A 22,994-nucleotide genomic window follows, 5' to 3' on the forward strand; every position below is an offset into this window, starting at 1 on the left:
GAAGAGATGGAGTTGGATTGTTTATCACAACACATGGTGAGGGTGGGATGACATTTGACCTCAGCACAGTGACACTTGGGCTAGCTTGGTGCTAAGGTAGTAGAATCGGCAAAGCAGGCCTCAGTTAACAATAGAAGTCTCTAGCAGCAACCGCAACCAAACTGGTTCAGCATTGATCACAGTTCCCTCTTGCCCAGAGGTCTACACACAAGTCTCCTTCACCCCTTGGCAAGTACTAAACCTTTCCATCCTCTACCCGTTTGTCTTGCTTTTTCTCCTCTGTCCATTCACCAGCTGGTATCCTGTTACTGCCTTTTTTTTTTTTTTTTTTTCTCTGTCCTCATTGACCTGATGCTTTGGACAACCATTTTCAGTTGTGTACTCTACGGACATATCTATTTCTGAAAACTCAAACACTTCCTTTTATCTACTAGGTCACTCTGATAGACACCCTCTTCTAGGTCCTTCCATTCAAGCTACCAATTTCTCATGGTCCATACAAGTCCCTGCATGCAATAAGAAGGCACAAGAATCCCTTATCCCTACTCTGACAATTTTTTAGTCAAAGTGATTTTGTTACTCCTCTGCATGACCCTGATTCCCGACTGATCAATTTTCACCAATAATGGCCATACTTTTTATGACACATCTTTTGCTTTTATTAAGTAAGGTCTGGAATGAATATATCTGTGGCAGTTCTAAGGAAAGTCTCTGATGTGAGCCCTACACACTACCATTAGAGTTCCTCCAGTTACTCCACAGATCATGACTCGTATTTGACTTCCTTCCTGAGACTATCCTGGAAATTACTTCCCAACTTTGGTGATTCCCTCTCTCTGAGTCTAAGCTCTATTTCCCTTATCAGCTTATCTGGTTTTATGTCTGATGCTCCAAAGCAGAAGTCTTATCTAGATCAAAAGTATATCTTTCACAGAACTTAGTGTACTTCCTTTGCTACAAACTCCCATTGTTGCGTCCCACCATCACATTGGTTGCTTCCTTGGATATAGAACCTGGTTCAGGGAGTGTCTGGGTGGGTCAGTGGTTGAGCATCTGCCTTTGGCTCAGGTCATGATCCCAGGGTCCTGGGATAGAACCCCGTATCACATCAGGCTTCCTGCAGGGAGCCTGCTTCTCTCTCTGCCTATGTCTCTGCCTCTTTCTGTGTGTCTCTCGTGAATAAATAAATACAATCTTTAAAGAAAAAAAAAAAAGGAACATGGTTCAGTTCAGATCCAGTTCCTGTTCCCGAGTCTGCTTCCTATGCTGTAACATGGACCACTGGACATTCTACTGGAAAAATTAAATGTATGCCCATCAGTTCCCTCAGTCCCAACCCAACTCAGACCTTCTTTTCCCCACTTGCTCATTACAGTGAATTATAACGACAACTCTTCAAGGTAAGTATTAGCATTCGTTCTTTGGAGGTGTAAGTTGAAGCTCATGGAGGCTGACTAATTCTCCCCTAGTAACTAGTAGCCTTGAGACTATAACATGGGCTATCAGCCTTCTTAGCATAGGAAAGATTCTCAGAATATGTGAGCTTTTAGCTTTAGAGAAAGGGAGGGTCAGATATTCAAAGCAAAAAAGAACTGTTCTCCTACTAGTCCTTTCAAGATGGATGGTTCTTCTCACTCTTGGTTTGGTCAAAGGAAGTCATAGAATTTTAAGGATATTAAATATGCATGGCAAATGCTGTCAGTGTCCTGCTTATATCCCCTTAGCACTCACTGGTTCTGTGCCTGCTGAGAGTCTCTTATTGCAAGCACCTGCATCTCCCTGCCTGAGGGCTTTCTCTATCCGTGAGATCATGCTTCCCTCTTCTCTAACCCCAGAAAAAGCTGTAAATGATAGGGATTTAGCACCCTGAGAGAAGTCCCCAATGAATGACAAGTGGGGATTTGGTGATTAATTACCTTGTCACCCCTAGTGAGGGACAACTCTGGAGCACATGTCCTACACCATCTCCCAAAAGTTCCCATTGAAATTGAGCCCCTGTTGTCCACAGTGGCAAACTGCTCATTTACAGACTTTGTTGGCTTGTTTCCCCATCTCACTTCCTGATTCTGCTACTGGTGCTTCCTGGGCTCATGTCCCAAATAAACTGCTTGCACTTGAATCCTAGACTCAGTGTCTGCTTCTGGGGAAAGCCAGACTAAGACAATCTGCTTCGAATCTTAGAGGACATCTGTCTCAACCATCTCATGACTAAATTAAGTCCCAGAAAGGGAGGTGACCTGTACAGGGTCACACCTGGCAGAGCTGGGCTGGAGCCACAGATGTCTCCAACTCTTAATCCAGCTTCCATTCCATCCTGGGATCCCTCCTGCGACCCTGGCAGCTATTCCTGGAATGTACCACCAGGAACTGGTGGAACTGGTTGGGGAGTGGAGTAAGGAGGGCAAGGGGCAAGTGAGTGAGTGCAAAAAAACCACATAAATCTCCTTATGATTCACCCCTATACTTTGTCAACAATTTCACATCTTTCTGCATATCTGGGCAGTTATAGGCAATTGGGATCTACAGCACCAACCCAGGTTAGTGACACAGCTCTCCTGAGACTTTGGGACCAGAGAGGTTAAAACAAGTTTTGCATCTATGTCCTGGATGCTGTATGACATTTTCAAGCAGCCACTGGTGCTACTGAGGATTAGTCTTGGTGCTGGAACTCAGGCTGGTCTAGCTAAGTGGCCTGGACTGGGTTGAGCTAGACTAGGCTAATAGGAGTTATAGGCTCAGAACATCATCAGAGATGGACAGGAGAATTGGAGCCACTTATTTCACTACTCTTATAGTGCAAGTGGGATACGTGAGACTGGGGGGTGGGGTGGGGGGTGGGATGGGAGTGCTCCATTGGCATGATTATACTTGCTATTTAAGAAGATCAAATATAACTTGGTTTTGATTACCTGTGTCAATGGAAGGAAAAAGGAAGCTCATAGAATTCCAAATAGTATGTAATACAAAATAATTTCTATTTTTGAGCGCAAATTGAATTAGAAGCCATTTTGAAAAAAGGGAAGGGTTTGCAGGTGTACCTGTGTAATCATGTTGAGCCCTTCTTGAATGAGTCAAGAGAAAGAAAAAGGTAGGGAGAAAAGTCAGGAAGTAGCCAGCCTAGGATTAAGGAGGCCCTGTAGAAAGTCTACATGGGGGTAAACTACACTATTCCATTAATACAACTGTATTTTTCACCAGTCTTTACAATATTGCCTTACACATATATACACATGCGCGTGCGCATCTCACACACACACACACATACATACACACACACACACACACACACACACACACATACTCTGCAAGGCTTTAATATCTAGCTTCCAAAAAGTGTCACATTCACCACATTTTTCTGGAATCTCCAACATCCTCATCTCCTTGCCAGTCTGACACATGCACTCTGAAATTCTTCAAATTGGTCCATTCAACCATTTTCCCCTATAACTGCTGCTGAGCCTTGGGGAGAATATGTGCAGGCTGAACCGGGACCAGAGTTTGGATCTCATGCCTCAGTCTGGCCCCTTATCCCCTCTTGAGACTTGGGTTTGAGTAATCTCCTTTTCTCATTCTCTGCAGTGACTGTGCTAACCTCCCTCAACTTTTCTGAAAACCTTTAAACTTCTCCAACTTCCTCTCAGTAAGTGATAAGGTATCCCTGTTAACAATGAAGAACAGGTCATCAGACATGGATTCCCTCGACCCCATTAAAAATCCATCTGCTCTCACAATTATACATTCCCTCTTTCCTTCTCTCATAAAGGAGCAAGTGTTCCTTCTCCTGCCCAAGGGAAACCCTTCCATCCATGATGTAGAGCCTTTCTCCTTCTATCTCTGTGATGATCTTGTTCTATCAATAATCCAACCTCTTTTCATCAACCTCTCCCTCCTGCTGACATCCCTTTAAGTGCAGAAACAGGTTCAAGTTTCTGCCATTTTATAAAGGCTCCTTCTGTCTTACATTTTCTTTCTCACCGTCTTTGAAAACCGCATTTTCTTAAAGAGTAACTTACATTCCCTATTCACACCTCCATTTACCCCATTCATCCCTCAACCCACTGCTTGTGGGTTATAGCCAAATCACTCCACCAAAACCACCTTTGTTTAAGACACCAATGACCTCATAATTGCAATGTCCAGTGCACTCCAATCCCCACAATCATTTTCTTATTTAGTTTCTCCTCACTGCTTCACATTTTTTATTACTTTAAAAATCATTCTTCTTCCTTATTTGTGACCACAGCGGTTTTTCTCCTACCTCTTGGATCATACCTTCTCAGTTTCTTGAGCACTCAAAATTTTTGGTGTTCCCCAGTATGCTTCCTGCTTTTGATCATCTTCTCTTCTTGCTCTATGAATTCTTCCTGGGTAAACCTACCTGTGCTCTTTCCTGAGTTAATTACTCCCAAACACATGACTCAGAACAGCCCTCTCCTCTAAATGAGACAAGAATATACAAAGGTCTATGAATATCCCCACTGGATGCCCATAAGCACCTCAAATTCATCCTATCCTCCACAGAAATCATCACCTTTCCTCCACAAGTGGCTTTCTTCTCTTATTTTCTATAGCAAAGAACTTGAGTCACCCCTGCTTCTATCCCATGCCTTCCTATACTAATATTTCATAGGTTATAAGTCTGTAGTTACCCTGTACCTCTTCTCATCGTTGCCTAAAACATCCTTATTTATTTGCTGTTTAATTTATTTGCTGTTAATTTGATTCTTAGGTGCTGGCATGTGTGTTTGGCTGTCTGTTCTTGTTTTAGCCTTAGTAAAACACAATTTTAGGCAGCAAAAAGGCAATTTGTCTTTAGTCATTTACACTTTAGTGTGAATGAGTTTACTAACAGAATATGATAAGGGACACAGGATAAAGGCTGAGTGCCTTAGATGGTAGCTAAATAGAGAACAAAGAGGCACTCCTAGGTACAGAACCAGGCAGTTGGCACACTTAAGCCAAACTCTGCCAACTTCTCAATTTTCTTTCAGTCTTGGCATTGTAATTTCACTAGCTTCAAATTACAAGAAGCTTGTTATTGCTTCACATCTATCTCAGGGCTGACCCATCTGTGTCTGGCTTACATTGACTGTTGCACTTGGGAAGATTTGAAGATTTAGGATAGAGTTGTCTGGTCTATAAACATAAGCTATACACCCCCCCTCCCTACTTCTCTCTCGCGCACTTGCTTTCTTGCTTTTACTTAGCTAGAATGTAATTAAATTTGAACTGCGGCCAAAGCCGATTTGTGAGACAAGCATTTGGTTAGTGATATCGAGCCAACCAGGTGAAAAAAACTCAGAAAAACTTCAAAAAGGCCAATAATCACATTGTGATTGAAATTCAGTCCCTCTCTTCTCATCCCCTCTCCTATTAACTCGGACAAGAGCTGGAATCCCTCTTGGGACCCTTGGCTCATTGCATTTCACAGATGGGTTTAGGTGTATATGTGCACATAGCAGAGAGGGGAGGGCCAGTGCATCCCTGCCAACCATAGCTGAAGAGCTCTAGTTTGACTAACATATTCTAGGAGATTAGAAAGGAACTAGAGTTAGCAGAACTGGGAGGTTAGGGGATTGGGATAGAGACAATAAATAAGGGAAGATGGAGGATCAAGGATGAAGGATCAGATGATTGGGACATCAAATCTTGGAACCTGAAGATAAAACATAAAAAGAAAAATCAGATTAAGAGTCAAAGGGGAAGGTCTTTGAGAATTACTCTTTTTTTTTTTTATTGGTGTTCAATTTACTAACATACAGAATAACACCCAGTGCCCGTCACCCATTCACTCCCACCCCCCGCCCTCCTCCCCTTCTACCACCCCTAGTTCGTTTCCCAGAGTTAGCAGTCTTTACGTTCTGTCTCCCTTTCTGATATTTCCCACACATTTCTTCTACCTTCCCTTATTTTCCCTTTCTCTTTAATGAAATAGCAGATTCTTAATGTTGGGAATGGCCTCAAGTGGCATCTTCTCCATTTTCCTGAGGTAGAACTGGAGGCCCAAGAAGGAGATAGGCTTCCCCAAGGTTACTTAGTTGGATTCAATAAATCATTGACACATAGTGAGGTGCCCCATGCCTGATGTTCTTGGAGCTTTGGAGGAGTGTTGCAGTATAGTCCCTGACCACCGGGGAAGTGACACCTGAATGACAATGAACACACTCCTTCCAGCAGCCTGCAGCATCAGTTTTCCATGACCAGCAGCACGCTTGCTCTAGGTTAGATGTAACTCTGGCCCTTCCTTTCTTAACTCTACTCAGGTTCATAAAAGACAGCTAGGGACAGTCAGGAGTATGTGTGCACATGTGTGTGTGTTCACATGAGCACACTGGGCAAGCAGAAGTCCACTGGCCATCTCTCATTACCTTTAAATTCTAGGGAGAAGGGGTCTATAGGATGTTTATTACTTTGGGTTTTCCATGCCTCTTTTGCCCCTCCTTAATGTGGCCAGTTCTTCATTACTCTTTTCTGTGAACATATCAGATAGTTCTCTACCACCTACTGATGGCTATATGTAGGTTTGGAAGGCAGGAATCATGCTGGTACTTCCTTTGGATCCCTAAACATCACCAGTTGAGCATATAAGTTTTCTTTTTTTTCCCCCTTTTTATTTATTTATTTATTTTTTGCATATAAGTTTTCTATGCACACTTGTTGGATGGATAGATGGATGGATGGATGGATGGATAAATAATGGGCAGCAAATAAGGAAACAGAAGCCCTGAGAAGTTCAATAACCTACCCATGGTCACACAATTAATTTGGGGCAGATTTGAGACTAAAATGTAAGTCTTTTGACTCCCCACCCCATGTTCCACGGGTCCTTCATAGCACTGAGAGAAAGCCTTTAAGGGCAGAGGTAGACATAGAGATGCACTAGAGAATGAGTAACTTCTTGGTCAAAGCCAGTTTAATGTCCTTGGATGAAATGCCTTAAACTTAATAGCAAAAACCATTACATTGAGTCCAAAGATCTGGCTTTGGTCTAGTCTGGACTCAGATATTGAGTGTACAAATCACATGATCTCTTTCAGCCTCAGTTTCCTTATTTGTAGAGCACACTATCTTTGGTTGTATGGAATTTGAAGGCCTCTGAGACTTGGTATTTTAAAACTCCATCATTCTAGGGGCACCTGGCCGGCTCAGTCAGGGGGTCATGTGACTCTTGATCTTGAGATTGTGAGCCCCACATTGGGTGTAGAGATTACTGAAAAGAAATAAACTTTAAAAATAAAAATAAAAAATAAAACCCCATTATTCTTGATGCCAGTGGATATCCAAGTCCCATTAATTCATTTAGTCAATAAATGATAACAATAATAAAAATAATCATTATGATTGTTGTATTTTCCAGCTGGATGGGATGTTTGGATGGGAGGCTCTTCCTCCATGCTGCTATTTGGGGAATTCAGAGCTAAATATAGCCCAGTTCCAGGCATTCCAAACACCATCATCTCAAATTAGGAAATACATTTGCACCTCCTATCAACAGTCCTGTGGCAGACACGCTGACAACGCTGGCAAAGATGCAGGAAGACTATTTCCTCCCATGAAAAAAAACGTGTCTGCTCCTGGAAAAAAATGGTCCAGAGATTCTGTGGAAGGACCTAATGGTAGGATAAAGCGGTTGTAGGATTGCATCTAAGGATGGACTCAAGCACTCAGGAGAACTGACATATAATCACTACTACTTATTGAGCACCTACTATGTGCCAGGCTATATCCTAAGTAATTTATATGTGTTACATCTAGTCATCATGACAATCTTGAAAAATAATTTCTCAAGGCCACATGGCTTATAAGTTACAAAGGAAAGATATTCATCTACAGCTGTCTCTCTTTTTTTTTAGATTTATTTATTTATTCAGAGAGAGAGAGAGAGAGAGGCAGAGGGAGAAGCAGGCTCCATGCAGGAAGCCCAATGTGGGACTCGATACCGGGTCTCCAGGATCAGGCCCTGGGTTGAAGGTGGCACTAAACCGCTGAGCCACCAGGGCTGCCCTCTACAGCTGTCTCAACCCAAAGTTTATGTATCACCAATAACATTGTAGCCTTCCTGCAGCTCCTGCCTTCCCTCTTTCCTTGCACCCAAATGGATGCTTACCATGTTTCTGACCCTGTGCTAAGCATACAAAGGTAAATAGGACTCCGTTGGTGCTCTTAAAGACCTCCCAGTTAATGCTTAACTGAAAACTTTAACTGATAATCAAAATACATACAGTATGACACAAGGATAAAAAATAAATAGAGGGTAAGGTAGGAACATATCCCAGGGGTGGCATGAAAAACTCCAGAAAGGACACAAAGTTTGAGTAAATACAGAAAGGGTGACCAGCAGGTGACAGGTCATCAAGGCATGAGATGGCAATCAGCAAGAGGAGCAGTGTGGGAAAGTCAGGGAAAATTGAGAGAGTGCATTGGGTTTGGAGGGCAGCAATGGGTGCAGGGAGAGTCTCGCCCCACCCCCCTTCATCTCTACAGCACACCATCTCCACTCCCAACATCATGTGGCACTATTAGCCCATCAAGGGGGAAGAACCAGTTTAAGGCACCCTAAATTAAGAACCTCTCTCCCTTCTGCTTCATAAAATGAGAGAAGCATCAAGCCCTATCCCTGGAGACTTCAAATCCCAGTTCAGGGATTAAAAACAAACACAAACCACAAACAAAACCCTGCGGAAGCCTGAGTGGTGGCCTGGGACCAGAATGAGCTGAGAAAAACACTCCCCTTCCCTTGACCTCCAAGCCACTTTCTGTAACCCCAGTGCCTGAGCTGGACAATGTCTCCAGGGCGTTGAAGCTTTTTCAGTTGAAACTGACTCTGCTGCCTTTGGCTCTTAGCACCTTCCCACCCTGGGAAGGGAGATGGATGCATGTCCTAGAGTGCTGCCTTCATACCTCCTCTCTCCTCTTCCATTGCAGGTTACATCCCTTGCAGAGTTCTCCTGCCCTCCTCACCATCATTTCCTCCTTTTCTCCTTAACTGGCCCCACCTCCCTTCCCTCCTGCTTCTCTCCCTCAAAACTCCTTATTCTTCCACAGTACCTCTCTCTCCAGCCTGAGCTTCATGATGTCAGAAAAGAAAAACAAGCCACTTTTTATGCTTTGTTTCTAAACCCAAGCCAATAAAATGCTCCTTTCATTTGAGGAGAAGGGAAAGCAATAACTCAGGCATTAGCAGGGAGTACAACACACTTATTTGTAGTCTTCATGGAGCTCACTGGGGCCGGCTCCTCCTGCATGCAGGGCCTGCTCCCAGAGCACTGAGCATGAGGTATAAGACTCAGAAAATAACCCTGAGGGGCGTGAAAGCAGCAGGTTGTGACAGAGCTGTGACCTGATCCTTTGTTCCCTATCTGTCACACCTATCTCCTCCCTTTGGGGTGTGACTGAGTCCCACCACTTGGCCAGTACCAAGGACAGTCTCCATCATCCCTACACAAAGAGGGTTCAAATATCCTGAGCCCTAGGGCACCTAGGTGGCTCAGTCCCTTAAGTGTATGCCTTTAGCTCAGGGCATGATCTCAAGGGTTTGGAATCAAGCCCTACCCCCCACCCCCAGATGAGGATGGGCTCCCTGCTCAGCGGGAAGTCTGCTTCTTCCTCTCCCTCTGTCCCTCCTCCTTGTTCTTGCTCTCTCTCTCTCTCTCTCTCAAATAAATAAATAAATAAATAAATAAATAAAATATTTAAATAAACCAACAAAAAACTCCAAATTGAGCCCAGCTCAGGAGTGGCTTCCATGGCCAAGCTAGACCACCCCTGCCTTCTATCCCCTTCTGTGACAAGCTGCCACAAGCCGAGAATGTAAGAGGAAGACTCAGTTCCTGGCTTCAAGGATTCCCCAGTTTGATGGAGCCAATATAGTTCACACTTTCAAAGAGCTTCTTGTCTGATGGAATCAACACAACCCCTACCTTCAAGGCGTTCTCAGGTTAACAGCACCCTCAGCCAATACTTAAAGAACACTACAGGGCGATATGATAGAGAGGGAAGGCAAATGGTCTTTGGAGCTAAGGGTCTGGCTAATGAACAATAAATCCCAGCTCCAATCTGAACCGGCGTCTTTATCTATGAAATGGGGTGTCCTCTCCTGTCTTTTCCTAGTAACCTGCATCCAGAGAGGCACCATGAAAAGTTTTAACTGTTACTCCCTTAAGCAAGCCCTTGGCAGGATTCTAAAATGTCTGCCTGGTGGCCATTTCCCCTTCCCCTTTTCTTCCCACCTCCTGTGACTCTCCTGTCAATTTCTGCCTCTCACACTTTCTCTAAAGCAACAATAATGGTGCCTTTTTATAGAGGGCCCCATTCATGCCATGTACTGTACCAGTCCTTAACAAAATCTCAATCTCTACCTCTTGGCTTTAGATCCACTCTACTTTCTGGGAATTGTTGGTTGCCAAAGACAAATTCTACTTCCCTGTGATTCTTCCGCCGGGCTCAGATTGGATGCACATTTTGGGTGCCCCATTACTGGGATGTCAGTTAAATGAATATCTATAACCAAATGTTGTGATTTGTAAACCTGCCCATAACAATCAGCTAGCACAGTGGCTCTGGGCCTCGTACACAGCTTAACATCCCAGCTTCTACAGCCCAAAGTTCCCATCAGTAAGCTCATTTCTTGAGCCCTCTATTATTAGGTTACAAATCCATTTTCCAGATGGTGTTGCTGGCACAGGGAAAGCCTGGGACACTGGCTCAAAGTCACTCACTACCCTGAACCAGAGAAGATGATGAGTATCTGGAGGTGGGTGGAAGAGGTGATGGAGGCTATATTATAAAGGGCAGGGGGCACACCCAGACAGTGTGTCTCCATGAGTATCGCGCCCCTCTCTTGCATGCCAGCTTCCAGGTTGTTGGTGCCTTGCAGCACTATTCCAGGCTGCTGCAGTGGTCAGAGTAGAAAGCCAGAGAGGCGGGCCTGACACGAAGCTAACATAACTGTCACACTCCTGCCAGGCACCCTGAGGAGCTGTGAGGATGACTGCCAAGCAGTTAGGGCTGATCTTTGAGGATGGCCAGAATGGAAGGCCCCCTTCTCTGAACAACTGCCCAGAATGCAAAGTGACCCAAGCTCGGGTGGAACTGTGACTTCTCAGATCCCTCCACTGCAGGAATCACTATCCCTTCCTCAATCTCCAGGACAGACCTGGGGTGGAGAGGGAAGGGGAGGGAATAGCTCTAAGCTAGAGATTTTGGACTCCTTTAAGACAGGAATCCGGCACTCCTGTGTAAGAGAACTTTAGCTATACCACTCCTGCTCTGTCTGGAATCCCCCAGGTAGGTAGAACAGTAATGTCCTGCCTGGCCTCTGGAGGGCACAGGAAAGCTATGGGTGACCAACTATCCCAATTTGCCCAGGACTGAGGTGGAGGGGCAGGTTCCCTGGATGTGAGACTTCCAGTGCTAAAACTGGCAAAGTCCCAGGCAAGAAAGGACGAGTTGGTTACCCTGGAGAATGGCTTTGTCTCACCTGTTAGGAGCTCCTTGCTCCTGGTTCCCAACCTCCCTTCTTGTTCTTTAAGCATCTTTCTGAATGAAAAGTTTCCTGTTTAGCATTTGTCCCAGCATAGAGGCTAAAGGGGGCGTACTAGAGAAATCAGTGGGTAGATAACATCCCCAGGGCCACAGCCTACAAATGCTGAAACCAAGCAATGCTAGCTTTCACAGCACCCGTGAGAGGTTAAGTGAGAGGTGTGTTAGAAAGAAGAGGAAGCTGACTATCTTCTAGAGAAGCAGTGCTCTGACCAGGGCGATGGGGCCTGTGACATTGACCTTACAAGTTTATCAAGGTTGCCCACTGCTCATCCCAGAGGACCTCAAAGTGAAGACCCAGCTTGAAGAGGGATACCATGGACTTGGGAGCTTACAGTGAGCTGGTGTGTGTGGGAAGATGTGCCATCTCCCCGACATGCATGACAGTCAGTGTCTTTATGTCCTTTCTTTATGCTCTTGTTCATGCATAGCCTTCCAGGGCAACCTCTTCCTCCCTTTGTTGGTTCCTGTGTTTTTTTCTCATTCTCAGCTGATCTTGGAGCTCACCTTTTACAAGAAGTTGACCAAAAGGAGGAGTTTCAATGACCTTCCATTAGTCTTCATTTCACTTTCAAATGAGATACATGTACATCTTTGATTAAGGGGTTCTTTTCCAGTTTCCAAGTTGGTGAAGGATATGTATCTTCTAACCTGGACCTTTCACATAGACGGACAGAGCTCCTGAGGACAGGGCCCACACACAGCAGAATGGGTGCATCAATCCTCAGATGTGATTGGGTGTCCTTTCCACCACCTGACATGGCTCTAGCATGCACATTGTGATTTTCATTACAGTGTACTTTTAAAGGCTTTCCCTTCCATTATCGTGTGTGTGTGTGTGTGTGTGTGTGTGTGTGTATGCACATGTGTATAAAATAACCACTGCATATTTCTTTTAACTGGGCATTTATAAACCAGGTGGGACATAGAAAAACTCCCAGAACAATCCTCCAGGAGGGAAAAAAATAATAGCTTCAAGGTTCTATATGTTTGAGGAGAGGAGCAGAATAACTGGCTAATATTCATAAGAACTAATAATTAGCAAATTAGGACTCAAGGTATTTCTTTCTCACAGAGTAATCATTTGTTTGTCTTAAATGAACAAATGGGTTGATTACAATTATTAGCACGTGAGAGTGTTGACTGAGCCTCACTAGCAGCTGTGAAATGCAAACAGACGTGCAGAGACATAATCACATTCTCATTCCCACTAATGACTTTGATGAAGGCAGACTATCATACTAAAAACCGAAAAGATTAGCCTTGAGGTTATACGTTTATATGAAAGTTCTTTAATTAATGCATGTCATCTCTGTTCTTTGGGGCAGCCTTTTGCTGCAAATCTGTTGCTTAAAAGCTAAGCATCCTTGCATATATCATTATAGGAAAAAAATTTTATTCTCCATAAATTTGGGGGCATATGCAAATGCTTTTTCAATGATACTTTCTTCGTATTTTCCTCATATTTTTTAAATGAAAAATTTCAAATATACTGAAAAGGGAAAAGGATTTATCATGAGTACCATATACTTATCACCTATATTCTACAATATTTTAGAATATTTGGTTTCTCATCTACCTATCATCTATCCATCCATCAATAAATCTTATTTTTTATGCATTTGAAAGCATATTCCAGACATCGGTGCAATTCATTTTTAAATACTTCAGTATACATGTCACTAACTAGAGTTTGATATTTGTTTACAGTTCTTTTTTAGGTGAAATTTACATACAGTGAATGCTTCAACCTTAAATACACCATTTGATGAGTTTGGACAAATACACATGCTTGTGTAACCCAAAGTCCTAGAACATTGCCATAGCTCCAGAAAGTCCCCTCCTACCTCTTCCAGTCAATTTTGCAACACAGGCACTGTTCTGATTTTTTTCACCATAGCATCATTGCCAGATTTTATGTAAATGGAAGCATAAGCGTACAGTACATACTCTTCTGCATAAGGGTTTTTTCACTTAGTTTCTGAGCGTCCTCCATGCTGGGTGAATCAGTAAATCATTCCTTTTGATGGCTGAGTAGTAGCTCATTGAATGAATATATCACAGTTTGATTACCCATTCTCCTGCTGATGGACACCTAGACTGCTTTCAGTTCTGAGCAATTATAAATAAAGCTGCTATGAGCAACAGTTCCTGTGGACATATGCTCCCATTTCATATGGATAAATATCCACAGATGAACTTATTGGGTCATAGGTTAGATATATGTTTAGTTTCATAAAAACAAAACAAAACAAAACAAAACAACAACCTGCCAAAATGTTCCAAAGTAATTGTACCATTTTACACTCCCATCAGCAATATACGAGAACTCCAGTTCACATCCTTACCAACAGTTGTGCTGTTAGTTATTTTAACTCAGGGCATTCAGATGGGTGTGCAGTAGTATATCAGTATAGTTTTAATTTACATATTCCTGATGACTAACAATATTGAGCATCTTTTTCATGTGATTATTGGCCATTCATTTATCTTTCTTTGTCTATTCAAATCATTGCCTATTTTTATTGGATTGTTTGTCTTTTTATTATTGAGTTGCAGAATGATGTATATATTCTGGGCACTAGTCCTTTGTCAGATATATGTTTTGCAAATATTTCCCTCAATCTGGGTCTTGCCTGGTTCCCCCTCAATAGTGTTTTTTGATAAGCAGAAGTTTTGAATTTTCACAAAATCTGATTTAACGTTTTCTTTGATGGTTATTGTCTTCCTTAATCCTGTCTAGGAAACCTTTGCTATCCCTAAGTAACAAAGATATTTTTCCCAGTTTCTGCTGGCAGCTTTATAGTTAATGATCCATATCAAATTAATTTGTGTGTGTGTTTGAAGCAAGGGCTGAGATTATTTTTTTCTGTGTTAATATCCAGTTCTTCTAGTGCTGTTGGCTAAAAAGACTTTCCTTTTCTCCATTACATTGATTTGGTGCCTTTGGTGAAAATCAAATATTTACAGATACATGAGTCTATTTTGAGGCTCTCTCTGCTATCCCATTGACCTATTTGCTGATCTTCATGTCAATCCATACCGTTTGGATTCCTATAGCTTTTATAATAAGTCTTGGAGACAAATAGCATAAGCCCTCCAACTGTGTTCTTTTTAAAAGGATTTATATATTCTAAGTCTTTTGCATTTCAATATAAAATTTAAAATTAGTTTGTCAGTACCTTTTTAAAATACCTGTTGGGATTATGATTGGGATTTCAGTGAATCTAAGGGGAGAATTTAATTCAGGGAGACTTGACATCATACCAGTTTTGAGTCTTCCAATTCACAAACATGGAATATCATTCCAGTTGTTTAGATCTTCTTGACTTTTTCTCGACATGTTTTGTACCTTTCAGGCTTGCATTTATTTTCTTAAATTTATTCCTAAGTGTTTTATGACTTGTTACTATTAAAAGTAGAATTTTAAGAATTTTTTTTTATTGCTATGTAGAAATCTAGTTGCTTTTAGTATTTGACCTTACTTCTTGTTATCTTTCTAAAGTCATTTATTATTCTAGTAATTGTTTTGTAGTACAAATCCTGATTCCTGGGCATTTTCTATATAAACAGCCAGATGATCTACAAATGGTCATCCATTTTTATTTCTTTCTTTCCAATCTCTATGCCTTTCTTGGGTTCCTCACTGGCCATCATGTCTAGTACATCATTGAATTAAAGTGGTGAGATGGGTATCCTTCCCATGTTCTCTATCTGAGGAATGTTGGAAAATAATTCTCCATGGATTTTACACATTTGTGCAAGAGATTTCTCTTCTGTAAAAGAAATGCAGGCAGACAGAGATACAAGCTTCTGGACTATCTTTTATTCTGGATTATCTTTTCAAGAGTATTTGTACTGTAAATAGCCCAGGAAGACAGAGATAGTGTCTCCATTTGCAAAAGAGGAACAATCTGTTTGCTGTCCAGAATAATCCTTTCAGGGCAAAAGCTGGGCAAGTTTGCATGCAACACCTTATAAAAGATTAGAGTTCCCTAAGCTTAGCATTCCTCATCTGTGACACAAAACTATTTTGTGCAAAATACCCATTTAGGCCCAATAGGGCCCAATAGGGCCTGGGGGACAATGATGAGAACATGAAGTTCCTGCCACCTGCTGTGCTGTGAGGAATTAAGCTCTTTGTTTCTGACACAGAGGTCATGTCATCTGTCAGCATCTGCTATGGATTGAATTGTGTACCCCAAAATTCATATGTTGAAGCACTAAAGCCCAATATGACTAACTCCAATGAATTTAGAAATAGGGCCTATAAGAAGATGGCTAGGGTTAAGCGAGATCATAAAGATGGGACCTTGACCTTAGGATTAGTCTTTTTATAAGAAGAGACATCAGAGAATTTGCTTCTCTCTCTCTCTCCTCCACCCTCGTTCATCTTTTCTCTCATTCTCCCTCCCTATCTCTCCCCCCTCCCTCTTTGCGACACCCAGAGGAAAGGCCATGTGAGGACCAAGTACATTCCACAAGCCAGTAAGTCCATAAACCTGACCTTGGGGGCACCTGTGTGGCTCAGCAGTTGAGTGTCTGCCTTCGGCTCAGAACGTGATCCCAGTGTCCTGGAATCAAGTTCAGTATTGGGCTCCCTGCGGGGAGCCTGCTTCTTCCTCTGCCTATGTCTCTGCCTCTCTCTCTGTGTCTCTCATGAATAAATGAATAAATCTTAAAAAAAAAAAACTGACCTTGGACTTTCTATCGTCCAGAACTGGGGAAAAAAAATTTCTATTGTTTAAGCCACAATTGGGTGATAGTTAATGGCAGCACCAGCCAACCAATACAATATCCATAAGACTGTGGTAGGCTAACTTGTTAGCTTGCAAGTAGAGTAAAATTCATATGCTTCATATTTCTTGACAAGAGGGAAAGCATTAAATCTTTAACTATTAAGTATAATGTTTGCTATAAGATTTTGGTAGACATTTTTTTAAAGATTTTATTTATTTATTCATGAGAGACACAGAGAGGCAGAGACACAGGCAGAGGGAGAAGCAGACTCCCTGCAGAGAGCCCGATGTGGGACTAGATCCCAGGACTCCAGGATCGTGCCCTGGGTTGAAAGCAGGTGCTTAACCGCTGAGCCACCTGGACTGCCCTTGGTAGACATTTTTTTTATAATAAATTTATTTTTTATTGGTGTTCAATTTACCAACATACAGAATAACACCCAGTGCTCATCCCGTCAAGTGCCCCCCTCAGTGCCCGTCACCCATTCACCCCCACCCCCCGCCCTCCTCCCCTTCCACCACCCCTAGTTTGTTTCCCAGAGTTTTTTAATCAAATTGAGGAATTCTCTATTTTCAATTTGCTAAGAGTTTTTAACATAATTGGGTGCTGCGTTTTTGTCAAATGCTTTGTCTGCATCTGCTGGATGTGGTCATTTGTTCCCCTTTATTCTGCTAATATCGAGAATTATATTGATTGATTTTTGAATATTAAAACAATCTGGCATTACTGGAATAAACCTTACTTAGTCATGATGTCACATAAATATGTATGCATCGCTGTACACATTTTACTAACATTTGGTTAAAGAATCTTAAAGAATCTTTTTTTTTTTTTTTTTTTTGGTTAAGAAATCTATGTTCATGAGGGATATTGGTCCATTACATTTTTTTATACTGTCTTTTTCTGGTTTTGGTATTAGGGTACTAATACTGACCTCATAAAATCAGTTAGAGAGTTTTCTCACCTTCTTTGTTGTGTGGATAAGTTTATATTAGTCAGCTCAAGCTGCCATAACAAAATATCATAGTGGCTCAAAAAATGGAAATTAATTTTCTCACATTTCTGGAGATTGGAAGTCCAAAATCAAGGTGCCAGCATGGTCAGGTTCTTCAGGTTCTGATGAGAACTCTCTTCCTGGCTTGCAGATGTCTACGTCTCCTCTGCATCCTCCCAAGGCAGAGAAAGAGAGAGAGGATCTATGGTGTCTCTTGTTATAAGGACACTAATCCCATCCTGGGGCCCCACCCTCATGACCTCGTTTAAACCTAATTACCTCTCAAAGATCCCATCCCCAAATACCAAATACCAATATTAGGGCTCAGGGTTTCAACATATGGATGGGGTTGGGGGGTACAATTCAGTCCTTTGAAGCATTTGAGTAGAATTGGTATTATTTCATTCTTAAATGCTTGAGAGAATTTACCAATGAAACCACCTGAACCTGGAGTTTTCTTTATGCAAATATTTTAATTACAAATTCAATTTCTTTACTAGATACAGAGCTATTAACATTTTTCTATTTTATTCTTGAATCAGCTATGCAATTTGATTATTTCAAGAAATGATTCCATTTAATCTAAATTGTTAAGTTTATTGGGACAAAGTTATTCATATTTTCTTATTATCTTTTTAATATCTTTAAGATCTACAGTATGTTCTCACTTCATTCCTGAGATTAGTCATTTGTATTTATTTCCTTAATGAATCTGGCTAGAAGTTTTGTTGTAGTTTTTGACAGGCGATTTATTTCTGTCATCTGTTTTTGACTTCACTGATTTCTGCTTTTATCTTTATTCTTTTTTCACTTCTACTTACTCTGTGCTTGCTTTGCTTTGTTTTCCAGCTTCTTTAAAAAAAATTTTTTTTTAATTTGAGAGAGAGAGAAGGAGGCGCTGGGAAGAGGGAGAGAGAAATCCAAGTAGGCTCCACACTGAGAGTGGAGCCTGATGCAGGGCTCCATCTTAGGACCCTGAGGTCAGACCTGAGCCAAAATCAAGAGTCCAACGTTCAACCAACTATGCGCCCAGGTGCCCCTGTTTTCTATTTTCTTAGGTGGGACCTTACATAATTGATTTCAGACATTTCTTTTTTCCTTTTTTTTTTCTTTTTTCCTAATATAAACGTTTAGAGCCATAAACTGCCCTCTAAGAACCGCATTAGCTATCTCCCACAGATTTCGATATGGTGTATTTTTTATTACTCATGGAAGTATTTTGTAATTCCTCCATGATTTCTTCTTTAATTTATGATCCTTTAGAAAAATGCTCAACTTCTAAATCTTTATAGTTTTGTATTCATTGTTGATTTTTTAAAAAAGATTTTACTTATTTAGTTGAGAGGGAGAGAGAGCACAAGCAGGGGGAGGGGCAGAGGGAGAGGGAGAAGCAGACTCCCCACTAAAGTGAGGCTTGATCCCAGGACCCTAAGATCATGATCTGAGCCGAAGGCAGATGCTTAATGTACCCAGCCACACAGGCACCCCTTGTTATTGATTTCTAATTTGGCTTTATAGTGGTCAAAAAGCATATCCTGTATACCTCCCATCCTTTTAAATTTATTAAGACTTATTTTATGGTCCAGAACATTTCCATCTTGTACAACATACTTGGTGTGCTTGAAAAGAATGTACATTCTACGGTTGTTGGAGGTAATATTCTATAAATATCAGTTAGGTCAAGGTGGTCGCTATTTCAAACTCAACTCTGATTTTTGCTTCTGTTTTCCTTGCCTAGACCAGGGGACTGAAAACAAAAACAAAATTTGAGCTGCTTGTGAGCATTACATAAATATGTAAAAATGTATAAAGCTTGGTACATGCAATTTTTTAAAAAAATGCCAGTTACCTTTCTCTTGTGGCCCCTGCGCCCTATGCCAGCTTTATCCTGAGGTCTGATAATCCGTCAAAATGAATTTAATGAATAGACAGAGCTCCAAAAATGGAGATATGCTCTTCCTGGCCCCTGCTCCCTCACCCCAGCCATCAGAATCTGACCTCACTAGCCTTTGATAAGTGATCCTTTCTTATAGCCTGGCTGCGTTAGAAAATACTTGAGTAGAGTATCAGAGGATACATCAGGAACCTGGGGCCAGCGAGCCTCAGCACTGTGAGTTGCAGGTGCCATAAACACCTTAATTCTATATCTTATTTCCATGACAGATATCACTAAGACCTAGCACTTCCTTCCTCTCAGAATCTGTGGGTGGTCCCCAGTAGCCACTCCCTCCTCCTTTTACTAATCTGTTATTAAAATAGATCCACTCCACCCTTAGCTGGACAGGTGGCCTCGCAGACAAGGGCTACATCACTTCCCAACCTCTTCTGCAGGAAGGTGTGGCTGTGTAACTAAGGTCTGCCCAATGGAAGTGGAGAAAAGGGATGTGTGCAAGTTTCTTATAATGCTTTTACAGTGAAGAGTTATGAGCTCCCCTTGCCTTCCTCTGGCTAGAATGCAGATGAGGTATTGGTGAGCTGTCTTCTTGGAGCATCAAGATAGAAGAAGTTTGAATCCTTGGCAACTTTGGGAGCGAGGGACACAAGGCAGTCTCACCTCCCCCAGGTGACCTACTGTCAAATACACTTCAGTCTTATTTAACTCACTATATTTTGGGTTCTCTTTGCTACAGTGGTCTAACCTGAATTCTGACTGATTATAAAGCCTTCCCACCTCAGAGATGCAGTCAGCCTCCACCAACAGATTAGCATTTCATTCAGGAGACCTATTTGTCATCCTGATTTAAGCTGTATATCCCAGGTGGGTAGACTGTCACCTCTCTGAGACCAGGAGCAATAGTTGCCTTGTTCATCACTAAATGTCTGGTATCCAGCTCAGTGCTGAGTCTCAGCAGGGGCTTAATAGATATATGCTGAACAAATATATGAATAAATAAACCTTGTCCTTCGCAAGATGTAACGTTAGCCAGACCACCATCCCTTGGAGTTAGAATGACTGTAGTAACTATATCACCTTATTCCCACTATGACAAAGCATAAGGAGAAATTTTTGAAGTTTCATGACCAAAACAATCTGCATTTCTCCTAAGCAAAATGTCCCAAGATTCAGAAATGTTAGGCTACTGCTAAAGTTAAAATGTATTGTTCTTTGGCTGCCAGGAAACTGAGACTTGGCCTTGGACTCCATCACTGCAAATGTATAGCACCTGTAGTAGATGCAATGTTGTGCTGAGCAGATCCTACCTCCAGGGCTCAGACATCCATTCTCCTAGCTGCTCAGTGTTATGGACTAGCTGCTCACAAATTAATCTTCCCCTAGGATTTTCAGATAAAATACAGAACACTCAGTTAAATTAGAATTTCAGATGAACAACATATCCTTTAAAATAAAAAAAGTATAAGTATGTCCCATGTGATATATTTGGGACATACTTACACTAAAAAGGTGTTGTTGGTAATCTGAAATTTGAATTTCACTGGGCATCTTTTATATTTATTTGCTCAACTTAACAATTCTACCCTTGGCCAAAGAGATATGGCTTGTCCAAGGTCACACCATTACCCCTAGTAGCTCACACCCAAAGACTAATCCATGTGGGAGTGGAACAGCTTGGCCTTGCCCCAATTCCATTTTCACTCCACTTCCTGTTATAGTGATGAATCCTGGCCCAGCTTCTACTCTTGTCCCATCCTGCCATTTGCCCTTTCCTTCCATAAGCATGGTCCCAAGAGCACCTCTTGAGCTAATGTCCCCAGACCTTGTTTCACGAGGAGCCAGGCTTAAGAGGGTACCTTTCGGCTACAACCTTCCCCCCTAGTTTTTTCTCCTTTACCCCCTTTCCCCTTTATCTGTGCTTCCTAATTACTATATATATATATATATATATATATATATATATATATAGTATTTTGCATGAGAGATAAGCATAAAGAACCGGAGAAGGAATCCCAGGTCTTACCCTATCCCCACGAATACCACCTGTAATGGAAGTAAGTCACATAACATCTCTAAAGCATCTACCTAAACAGCAAAGTTTGCAAGATTTGCCTTACAGACCTTCTGCACAAAGGACTGGATGTTGGAGGGCTCTTCACAGGTAAAGCTCTTTACAACTCTAGTTTGTGCTGTGGTTCCGGCTGGACCTGAACCCCAAACTCACTGACTCCTTAGTGACAGTCTTCGGGAGGAAGAAAATCTCCCTGCATTCCTATGAGACAGAAGCTACCATTCTGCCTGTGATGGGCATCCCCTGGTTGGTGTGAGGATGCCTTCTGTGCATCTTTACTGCATGACTGTCTCTCTACACTAATCCTGTACTTTTGTGCTGATATCCTGGTAGGTCTTAAGAGATCATTGAAATGAGTAAGGAAGAGATGCCTCAGCTCCCTGGAAAAGGAGGTAAGGTGCTGAGCTTCCTTTTAAACCGCAGAGCCAAACACCCACCTGGAAAGCAAAGGGCACTTAAGGATGGTAGACATGAGCTAAAGGTGTCCCCAGAGAGCTGGCTAATGGAAGAATTATGCAGAAAGGCACTCGGGAGAGGATAGTGGTGGTGGTGCCAACAAGTTGCCATCCGGGCAGTTCTGACACTCCCCAACCCAAGACACAGGCAACACCAGTATGGCAGGCTGCCCAGGCTTGAACTCTGATGGCCTCAACCTTGGCCACACATAGAACACTGGGTGGGGGAGGGCAGCAATAAATCTCTTCAAATGGAGCAGGGAGCAGTGCTTTTGAAAGCTCCCCATGTGAGCCCCATGTGCAGCCTTGGGTGTGGGTGTAGGCATCACCCCCGACCAGCTCTGCTGCCTGGGCCAAGTCACTTCACTTCTTAATCTTACTTTTCTCATTGCTAACAGAGGAGAATGCCCACCTGCTATAGTTGAATTGAGGTGCTCTGGAAAGATGTTGAAGTCCTAACCCCTGTGAATGCGGCCATATTTAGAACTGAAGTCTTTACAGATATAATTAAGTTAAGATGAGGTCATGAGGGTGGATCCCTAATCCCAATATGACTAGTGTCCTTATAAAAGGACACTATTGGACACTGCTATTCACAGGAAGAATGCCATATGAAGATTGGTGTTTTGCTGCCACGAGCCCAGGAACCATCAGAAGCTGGGAGAGGAGCCCAGACCAGACCCTTCCTTAGTGCCATCAGAGGGAATGCGGCCTTGCTGACACCTTGACCTTGACATCTGGCTTCCAAGAACAATGAGACAATAAATTTCTATTGTTCGAGCCACCCAGTTTGTGGTACTTGGTTGTGACAGCCTTAGCCAAACTAATACACCACCCTACAGGAATTTTTTAAGACTTGAGAATAAAATACATAAAACCTCTGACATTAACATATGCACTCAGTAAATTATGATGACAATATTATTGTGCTTTTCAAGTCTTTATTTCTTTATATACTGTGGCTGTGTGGCCATGGATAAATTATATCACCTCTCTGTGCCTCAGGTTTTTTACCTGTAGAGGGGCCCTGGCAAAAGCACTTATGTTGTAGGATTATTGTTAGATAAAATACACTCAAGTGTGGCGTGCACTTAGAACAGTGCCTGGCACATATCAAGTTCTCTGCAAAAAGCATCATTGTGATGATGATACACAGTGAGAGGGAGGGACTAGATAATCCTTCTAGAAACATTTCCAACTAGAAACCCAATCAACAACTGTTTTCAACATGCTCAAACAAATAACAAAACTTCTCTGCAAGTTGGTTACAGAGTAAAACTTGTGGGGGAGGTCATTTGG

At 42.1% G+C, this 22,994-nt stretch overlaps 1 long non-coding RNA gene across 1 annotated transcript in view; it reads left to right on the top strand.

Annotated features, from left to right (window-relative positions):
* The window catches only part of LOC111098252, a 35,447-nt gene extending 12,897 nt beyond the window's left edge, over window positions 1-22,550 (top strand). Inside the window, exons 3-4 of the long non-coding RNA XR_005367666.1 lie at window positions 21,574-21,632; window positions 22,295-22,550. This is a non-coding gene — a long non-coding RNA (uncharacterized LOC111098252). The remainder of the gene's footprint in view (window positions 1-21,573; window positions 21,633-22,294) is intronic.
* The last annotated feature ends 444 nt before the right edge of the window (window positions 22,551-22,994 follow it).

The sequence above is a fragment of the Canis lupus genome, chromosome 12, assembly GCF_011100685.1.
Source record: "Canis lupus familiaris isolate Mischka breed German Shepherd chromosome 12, alternate assembly UU_Cfam_GSD_1.0, whole genome shotgun sequence".
Lineage (NCBI taxonomy): Eukaryota > Metazoa > Chordata > Mammalia > Carnivora > Canidae > Canis > Canis lupus.